The sequence below is a fragment of the Apium graveolens genome, unplaced genomic scaffold (genome assembly GCF_009905375.1).
Source record: "Apium graveolens cultivar Ventura unplaced genomic scaffold, ASM990537v1 ctg2895, whole genome shotgun sequence".
In the NCBI taxonomy this organism is placed as follows: Eukaryota; Viridiplantae; Streptophyta; class Magnoliopsida; order Apiales; family Apiaceae; genus Apium; species Apium graveolens.
Genome location: NW_027417837.1, coordinates 8,792 through 18,821, shown reverse-complemented (window position 1 = coordinate 18,821; position 10,030 = coordinate 8,792). Strand labels below are relative to the sequence as shown.

The 10,030-nt window shown below is 30.0% G+C and overlaps 1 long non-coding RNA gene across 1 annotated transcript; it reads left to right on the top strand.

Annotated features, from left to right (window-relative positions):
- Positions 1–3,451: 3,451 nt before the first annotated feature.
- LOC141700759 (uncharacterized) lies at positions 3,452–5,427 on the top strand. The gene is made up of 2 exons (XR_012566488.1): positions 3,452–3,872; positions 4,804–5,427. It is a non-coding gene; the product is annotated as an uncharacterized LOC141700759 (long non-coding RNA).
- The last annotated feature ends 4,603 nt before the right edge of the window (positions 5,428–10,030 follow it).

Below are 10,030 nucleotides of genomic sequence, written 5' to 3'. Positions count from 1 at the left end.
ACACTTTCAAGTGTTACAGAAAGTATTGCATTAGGCTTCTACGACCACGCCCACATTGGCAACCCTCACATGGTGTTTCCTATTACCTTATGAAACACCGTTTAGGCCTTATGCAACTATATCATAGGGGTTGCCTATGTGCATTTATGGCGTAGTGAATTATCTTAGGAAATCAACTTAAAAATGGCCATACATATGATCATTTTAATCTAAGAAAATTATTTGAGAGAATGGCTTATTATCTAGCAATAGTATAAATTAAATACTCACATATCATTGTAAGGCATCAAAAAATTTGGCCTTTGTTAGCACCCTTAAAACGTATAGCTAGTGCACGTGACCTCTGTGCTGTAGTACCACATCCAATGTCACCAATTGTGCTAGGATCTACGAAGCTTATCATGCTCAATATCTTATTCTTTTTCACATATTCATTTAAGAAGCTACATATATTATTAGGCAGTAGTGAGTAAAGATTCTGACTTTAATTCCGGAAAAATAAATAAAGAATTTTAACATAAAAACTTACTGAATATAAAGGCAAATAACAGAGCCTGCCATTTCACTTCGAAAGCACACCGCATGTACATCTGATAAGAACATGGTTTGCTTCCTTGACAAGCCAAAGGCTTGTTTGCTTAACTCAGGGAATTCTTGGCCCATGTCCACAAGCGCTTCAATGCAGACGGATAATTTCCACTCATCTCAACAACCAGCTCTGGTTCAACATCTTCAATTAATTTATATGACTTCTTTGATTTCTTGGAAAGCACTATAAGAAAATAAGGTTAAATACAACTGATTTAAATTCGACTGGGGTTAAATTCGACCGCAGGCGGTCGAATCCTTTGGACACGGCTAAATTCGACCGGCCTCAGTCGAATTCAAACGGTTGTATTTAAATGGTCATATTTACAATCAATTTTAACTGAAAACGGTTGAAATTAAAACGGTCGAAATTAAACCGGTGGAATTTAGCCCCTAAATTCGACCAAAAAAAATTTCCGGTCGAATTTAGCCCAAACAATTGGAGGGAATTTTCCCGCTAAGTAATTTATTTGCCACTCCTAAATTTAACCGATTTCAGTCACATTTTATATTTAAAAATGGAGGGAAATTTACCCATACTTTTGCAATTTTAAAAAAAAATGAGGGAAATTTCCCGCCCATTTTGAAGGTATATTTCAACGAAATTCGGTTGTATTTATAACTTTTCTCAATTTCATTTTTAATAAACAAAATTATATAAATGTTAGTGAATATTTTGAAATTGTGAATATGGGAGAGAATAAAAGTTATCCAAATAAAAAAAAGTTCTTGAAAAAATATAATTAAGAATTTTCAAATTTCTTTATTTGTTTAAAAAATATAATTGATGCTAGTTATCTGTATAAGTCTAACCGATATTTGAATTTTAAAATGACAAACAAAATATAATTATTTTGATCTGAAATTTTGGTCATAACAATATATACATATATATAAGCATCCATACGGTTGAATAGATGAAAAACATTTAAAAAAATAAAAAATAAAACACCTATTGAGGACTAAATTCTAATTAGATGTACTGGTCAAACTGATGCATGACTATTAAAATGGAAAATTAAATAAAATTATTTTGATTTGAAACTCTCATTATATCACTAATATATATATATTTATTGACATCTATACGGTTGGATCCCTGAAAAATATTTTTTAAAAAATCAAAACACCAATTGAGGACTAAACACTAGTTAGTTGTACTAGTCAAACTGATTTTTGACTATTAAAATGGCAAACCAAATAAAATTATTTTGATATTAAATTTTTGTTATATCACTAATATATATATATATCTATTGACATCCATACGGTTGGATCGATGAAAAGTATTTTTGAAAAAATCGAAACACCAATTCAGGACTAAACACTAGTTAGTTGTACTAGTCAAACACATGTTTGACTGTTAAAATGGCAAACCAAATACAATTATATTGATCTGAAACTCTGTTTATATAACTAATATCAATATCTATTCACATCCATGTGGTTGGACCGATGAAAAATATTTTTGAAAAAATCGAAACACCAATTCACTAAATATTAGTTAGTTGTACTAGTCAAACTAATGTTTGACTCTTAAAATGGAAAACCAAATAAAATTATTTTGATCTGAAACTCTGGTTATATCATTAATATATATCTATTGACATCTATACGGCTGGACCGATGAAAAATATTTTTGAAATAATCGAAACACCAATTGAGTACTAAACACTAGTTAGTTCTACTAGTCAAATTGATTTTTGACTGTTAAAATGGCAAACCAGATAAATTTTTTTGATATGAAATTTTTGTTATATCACTAATATATATATCTATTGACATTCATACCATTGGACCGATGAAAAATATTTTTGAGAAAATCGAAACACCAATTCAGGAATAAACACCAGTTAGTTGTACGAGTCAAACTGATGTTTGACTATTAAAATAGAAAATCAAATAAAATTATTTTGATATGAAATTTTGGTTATATCACTAATATATATTTATTGACATCCATATGGTTGGACCGATGAAAAATATTTTTGAGAAAATCGAAACACTAATTCAGGACTAAACACTAGTTAGTTATACTAGTCAAACTGATGTTTGACAGTTAAAATGGCAAATCAAATAAAATTATTTTGATATAATATTTTGGTTATATCACTAATATATATATTTATTGACATCCATACGGTTGGACCGATGAAAACTAATTTTGAAAAAATTAAAACACCAATTCAGGACTAAATACCAGTTAGTTTACTAGTCAAGCTGATGTTTGACTCTTAAAATGACAAACCAAATAAAATTATTTTGATCTGAAACTCTGGTTATATCATTAATATATATATCTATTGACATCTATATGGCTGGACCGATGAAAAATATTTTTGAAAAAATCGAAACACCAATTCAGTACTAAACACTAGTTAGTTGTACTAGTCAAATTGATTTTTGACTGTTAAAATGACAAACCAGATAAAATTATTTTGATATGAAATTTTTGTTATATCACTAATATATATATCTATTGGCATCCATACCGTTGGATCATTCAGGACTAAACACTAATTAGCTGTACTGGTGAAAGTGATGCCTGACTAGTAAAATGAAAAATTAAAAATATATATGTGAGTAGAGAATTTTGATTTTTCGTGTATTTGATAATTTTCTAAATTTTAAATATTTTTTTAAGATTAGGATGTTATTTAGGATTAGATTAGACTTTGTAATTTATTAAATTTTATATATATTTTTGGTTAATACAACTATACAGATATTTATTTTTATATGATTCAATCATTATTTATATTCATATTTATATTTTATAATAAAGTATGAACCACTTTTATATATAATCAAGTTTTCAACAGATGGTAGGCGGTAGCCCTTTTAACAAAGGCCCGGTCCAATGTGAAACCCTAAGCAATTTAGAATCTGGATATAAAACATCGTAAACACAATCCTCTCGGTGCGATTACTCCTTATGCTAATTCGCAGCTTACTACTCAAATGGCTCATGTTGCTCCTCTCCCTTTCTCTCTCGCCGATCGCGACATTCAGGTCTAACCCCCTGCTTTTCATTTCTACCCATTCACTTCAATTTTGTGTTCTTAGTAGCTGGTCTAATTAGGAACTAAATGAGCCTATTTGAAAGCATGGGTGGATCAAATTTGTTTGTCCGGGAGCTGGTTTTTGTCTGGGTTGATTTAGTCGTGATGTTTTGTTGGGTCTGCGTCTTTCTGCTTCGATTTTTTTGAGCGGGTGTTGCAGAATTTTTGTGTGCTTGAAGCTGAGGGGGGTTAAAGCAAGAGAAGGGGTTTCTATTAACTTTGGTATCTTCTTGTTTACTTCCCCATTTTTTTTATATTAATTTTGCTTATAAGCAGCTTCTTCATTTTTTTTATTATTGTATAAATTGTCGAATCACATTATCCATGTTTGATAATTGTTAAATTAGAATCAAGAGGAGTGTTCATTATATGATAAACTTTTTATTGGCTTAGGGGTATCTCTAACTTTTTTGTTTTATGTAAAAGTCTTGTACGATTCTACACCTTACCTACGGTTCATGCCTTCTTACAATTTTTTTTGTTTAAAATCCAATTTGAAGATTATATATAAAAAATAAGAACCATAAATACGTGTGGGATATTATTTCCAAGCATTTACATTTGTTCTTCTGTTTTGTTTACACACTGTAATCACAATTATTGTAGATGATTGATAAAAATGGGATTTACAAATTAGACCACATGTTTGGTCATGTTGCTCATCTGCTTTCATTTAGCTAAAGTATGCTCTAGATTTCTGCTTGAATTATCTTTAACTTTTATTTCATCTAAAAGGCAGTCCAATTCTTATAGTAGTACAGGAGCACACTACCACAAAACATACAAGAAGTACTGATAACTTAGCACAGTAAAAGAGATAGAGGAGTGTTGATTTTATACAAGAGAAAATACATATTATGATGTTTATGTGTGTGCTCTTCTGTTTTTTTTTGGGGGGGGACGAAGAATTAGTACTTGACTACTTTGCTGTGTAAGAATTTTCATATTGACCATCAAAGTAGACATTATTCGAAACCTCAAATGTTTAAGTGGGTGCTTTGCTGCTTTGTGCTCTTATTTGGTGTGATCTCAACCAGATCATTCGGATATCTTCCGGAACTCTTTATGTGGCCACAAGTATCATTGCTAATGTGTCTGTTTTTTTATTGAATATGTCTAATTTCTGCTGGGAACCAAATGTTTGTTATTTTAGGCTCCTCCTCGTTCCGATGTTGTAGAAAGCTTCAAAAAATGGCATTGTTGTAAACCTTCTGGGAATGGATGCTTCTACTCTTGGCATGCAAGCTACAGTAGGGTGGTTGATGGCTAAGTCTCTGACCACGTCAAGTAATCCATTTTACCAAGGTATCTCACCTGGGAGCAGTCATGTTCTGGCATTGGATGTGTACTCAAACAGAACAAGAAGTACACGAGTCTACTCAAGATATTGAAATGATTTATGTTGATGAAACAAAAGAAGATGTCTGTGATGGTTTTCGTACTAGATGCATAGAGGGAAAGAAGGTGACGGATCATAGACATTGCTGTTTTGTCAAAGGTCAAGTTTTATGCTTTAGGTTTCAGAAGAGACGTTTGAGACTGCTGCTGCTGTTTTTATCACAGCGTGATGTTAAACATGTTGGAGAATCCAAATGCTGAAATTTGTTGTTGTTGCGGAAAAACGAAGTGGACAAAGTTTGTTGTTGTTTCTGTTGAGCCATTAAACCTGTTTGTTGACATTGTCTTTTTATACATTTGTGTTGTATTAGTTGCAGATAATATTGTGTAGAATTGCGGTTGTTGAAATGATACATTCCAAGATGTTCTAGTTTGGTTAGGTTGAAATTATAAAATGAAATTGTGTAGCATTTTGCTGTTTTTTTAAAATCTGGTGTTAGTTTAAATTGATTGAATTCGGTTGAATTTACGTTGCAACAAAAAATAGTTGAAATTAATTTTCGATTGTATACGGTCTAATTTAATATTTTGGCGGTATTTTTAATTTTTTTCGAAAATTTAATTACTTGGGCGGGATTTTTAATTTTTTTTTCAAAATATTTAAAAATTTTGGCGGGATTTTTAAATTTTAAGTGAAAAATTAAATTTGTTTTCCCTCAGTCGAATTTTTTCGGTTGAATTTAAGCGGTCGTCAATATCCGGTCATAATTAGTCGGTCGAATTTAGTTAAATACGACCAAACTCCTAAATTCGACTCCTTTTATTACAACCGATTCGAAATCTGTCGAATTTAGTTAAATTCGACCGCGCGTAGTTGAATTAAGCTAAATTCGACCGATTTTTTTCGGTCGAATATAGCCTTTTTTCTTGTAGTGAAGACGTTTCTTGGTTCTCTAAAAAAATTCAACATCTTGGTCTAAATTATTTAATTTATATATCTACCACATATTGGTTTCTGATATTGAATTGCTTGACATACCAACCTTTATTCCCTGTTTAAAAAAAGACCACTCCTTGGAACCCTTGAACCCTTGGTCTTCTACTTTATGATTTTTTCCTTGATTGAAAGCCAATCTTTTTGAATTCCATGTTATACCTTGATGATATTGTGAATCACCCTATATTTTAAGATAAATGTTGTTTAAGATTCAGCTTATTGATTTACATTGGTTATCATTTTGAATTATTTTAGAATTTGATGGTTTTATAAAAGTGGACTAGATTCGTGGTCGGACCAGATTCGTGGTCATAGCAGGCCAATGCGTGCCTTGGATCCAGTATATAGAGCAAAATTGGGAGCCTTATTCGGGGTTAGTGTGTGACTGATCAGCAGCCTAACCTTGGTTTTTAAAATGAAAAGTGAATATCCAATTTTATTCATTGCTTACTCAGAAACTTGATTCTTCTGAATCATTTCAATTGGTTATTGTTTTACCTCAATTATTGTTATTATGACTTGCTGAACTAGTTTGCTCACTCTTGTAAATCTTTTTATGTTTTCAACAGTTAAAAAGGAAATTGTTGGTAACGAGGATTTCCAGTCCAGTGTGCGAGTTAGGATTCCAGGTTAAGTTGGATTGAGCTAGCAGGAGCTTTATATTGTAGATGAGTAATGCAAGATTGTAAGAACGATATCATTATCAGTTGTAAGTTGAACTAGTTGGGTTTTGGTACGATGTAATAAAAGCTAAGGTGGCGGCTTGTTTTTATAATTTAACCTGCTGCGATCCATGGTTGTGTACCTATGTCCGTCTCCTTGGCTGCTTTGCTTATAAGTTAATATTTTTTTCAAGTTAGCGGTTTGTTCTAATTATTGTAACATTTAAACATTTTTATGTTAATGTTACCTAGATAATGCATTTGTTTTATACTCTGGCCAACTTATAATCGGAAAAATGACTTAAAAAGTAGAGCTATACATTCCGTATTATCCATAGTGAGAGACACACTTTTTTCTTCCCTAAATTAATGAACATTATGTATAGTAGTTCACTATGTCAGTGAATTATTGGACATGGGTATTATGAATTTGCAGTTTTCATATTCTATTACAAAGAAAACTCTCTTGTTGTTTCTCTTGCTATTTATATTTTTCAAGTCTTATTTTATTGAATGCCAAGATAGTTCACATTTTAATTACGTTTTTTATGCATATTCCCCCTCCCGAAAAACCAGTACCTCGGGAGGTAAGTGGGCCTTCTTTGATTTGCTGATAAATTAATATCTTAAGTGCTATCTCTTAATTAAAATTAACAAAACCCTAAATTTAAATATTAAGTTGAACAGATGCCTTCAAATGAGTCCAATGCATTAACCCCTAAATCGATAAGGAGTTGGTTCATCAAAGCGAATTACTCCCCTCTATCGTAGGAGATATGCTAAAGTATATTTATACTTTTTGACTATTGGGTTTGACTTAATTAAGTTACCAGAATAGGATTGTGAACTTAGAGACATAGAGTTTGGCGAGATTTATTAGATAAATATGAATAAATGTTGTTCCACCAAGCTATCCAAGAGTTATATAGTTAATATAATTGACAAATATTATCTACCTAAATAATCATGTATGTTTTAGGAGAAAAGCCAAAACACCTGGTGAAATTTGGATATTGGCTCACTAGAAACCATATACAAGATATTATTTCCGAATTAATACTTAGGGCTATTGATGTTTTTCGTGAGACTCAACATATGATGTAAACTTGTACACATTCTTTATCACTCAGTTTTATACACCTTTTCACTCTTCTAATAAATAGTTATATTTATTTGATATATAAATAAGAGATAAATTCCAATAATTTAAATTTACTTAAAAGTATTAATTTATTTAATATATAAATAGTCTTCTATTAATTTTATATACCTTTTTTACTCTTCTACTAAATTTATTTTGATTCTTTTACTTGATATCATATTAGTTAGTTTATACAACGAAATTGGTTTAAGGACTTTATATATAGTTGTAATCACATATACTATTGTAATTTTTAAGGACTTTTTATAATGTGTTGGCAACATTGAAAAAACCAACACGAGAAATGTGCTGCCTTTCAATATTTTGGGCCTACAGCAACATATTTTGGACCTATATCAATATTTTTTTTAGTTGCAATAGGCTGTTTATGGTGTTGTGTGAGTTCAACTTGTTGCCTGTGTGAGATTAGTTATTAAAAAAATTTAAATTATAAAAAAATTTAAATATATACAGTATGGTGTAAAAAAAGAAGTATGAAATTAAAAATTAATAACAATTAATTTCTTAAAACTATAATTTAGGACTTTTTATTGACTTTGTTATCATAAAACAATGTATAACCTAAAATATGATTATTAATCTGCACCAACAAGTTTAGACCTACACGTTCCATACTTATCATACCTTGGATGATTCTAATAATATGACAATTGGATTGGTAAACAATATAGGGCTGTAGAGACCATCTGCTAAATACATTCTATGATATCAGGAGTCCCTCCCTTCAATTTTCCTCAAGTTTCACACACTCCAACATTCTGACATACGTATTATGGACACTTGTACAACTATTTTAGGTCAAAATTATGTAAAAAATTTAAGATATTGACCGGTCTTATACTTTGGCACATATCCTATGTTGGACACATGACTATTTGGTCGCAATCCAGTAGCATGTTGCACATAATAGCCTATTCTGAATTGATTAAGGATAAAAAATTTAATAACATCTTATATACAGTTTGGTTGCTGTATTAAATTTTCAAAAATATCAAACTGCAACATACATTTGTCACTAGACAATAGGTTAATGCATTATGTAATTAGCTTCATGTATTATTATTGCAGGAGATAGATAAGTCTGGTCATTTCCGTCGATGAGACATATTGGCTACTTAATGTTTGTTGTTCCAAATGACCTTTTAGTTTTTACTATGATAAAATATTGGATAAAATATTGAGTTCACAATTTAAGTTCTTACTAGGACAATCCTCATCATTATTTTATTTTTTATTTCGAAAGCGCATTTGTTACTTACAACATTATTCACAATTGATGAAACATCTTCAGAATTTTTCATGAAGTGGTTGACGAATGTTTACGTTGATCATCACATTCAAATCATTAATTAGTGTAAGCTATTCCTTCCATATCACAATATATGTCCACTTTACAAAGAAATTTTGTTTTAAATTATTTGTTCATTTCAACTTTGACGAATATTTTGGCTGACCGTCACATTCAAATAATTAATTAATGTAAGGTATTTCCTCCATATCATAATACATGTCCACTTTAGAAAGAAAAATTTATTTTTAATTAGTTTTCTACTTCAACTTTGACGTGTCAAGTGTGTGGATAATTCAAGATTATTTACAAGACATGTATATGTATTTGTACATAGCGTACACTTTTTAAAATCCAATTTTTTTAAAGTAGAAAAATATTCAATATAAAAAAATTGAATAAATTCCACCAACTAAAAGTCATCGGTGGAATTTAAGGTCCGTTACAATTTTTTTTACTAATGAATAAAAGCCACCGTTTGTGGTAGAATTTAAAGTGGGTCGATTTTAATCTGTGAATTTTATAGTCGGTCGCTTTTAATCGGTATATTTTATTGTTGGTTATGCATATATTTGATTGAATTTAATAAAAAAGAGGCGGGAACTTTTATGCCAAAATTAAAAATATTGGAAACAACAAAAACAACTAAATTCAGTGGCTTTTATATTGATGTTAACTTTAAAATACACAAAATTTACTCATATTTTATTATTTTATAAATTATAAAAGTATATACAGAGAAACTAATATTCAAATTATATTTTTATATATTCTCGCAATTGCAACTATATTCCTTGTTAAATTAGAAAATAAAGCAAAATTTGTATTGACATTTTGACAATATTAAATATAAACAAAAAAACTCATAAAAAACAACGTGATCATGTCATATAAAAATTTATTGATTAATCTTCCTTTTATTTTTGAACTATA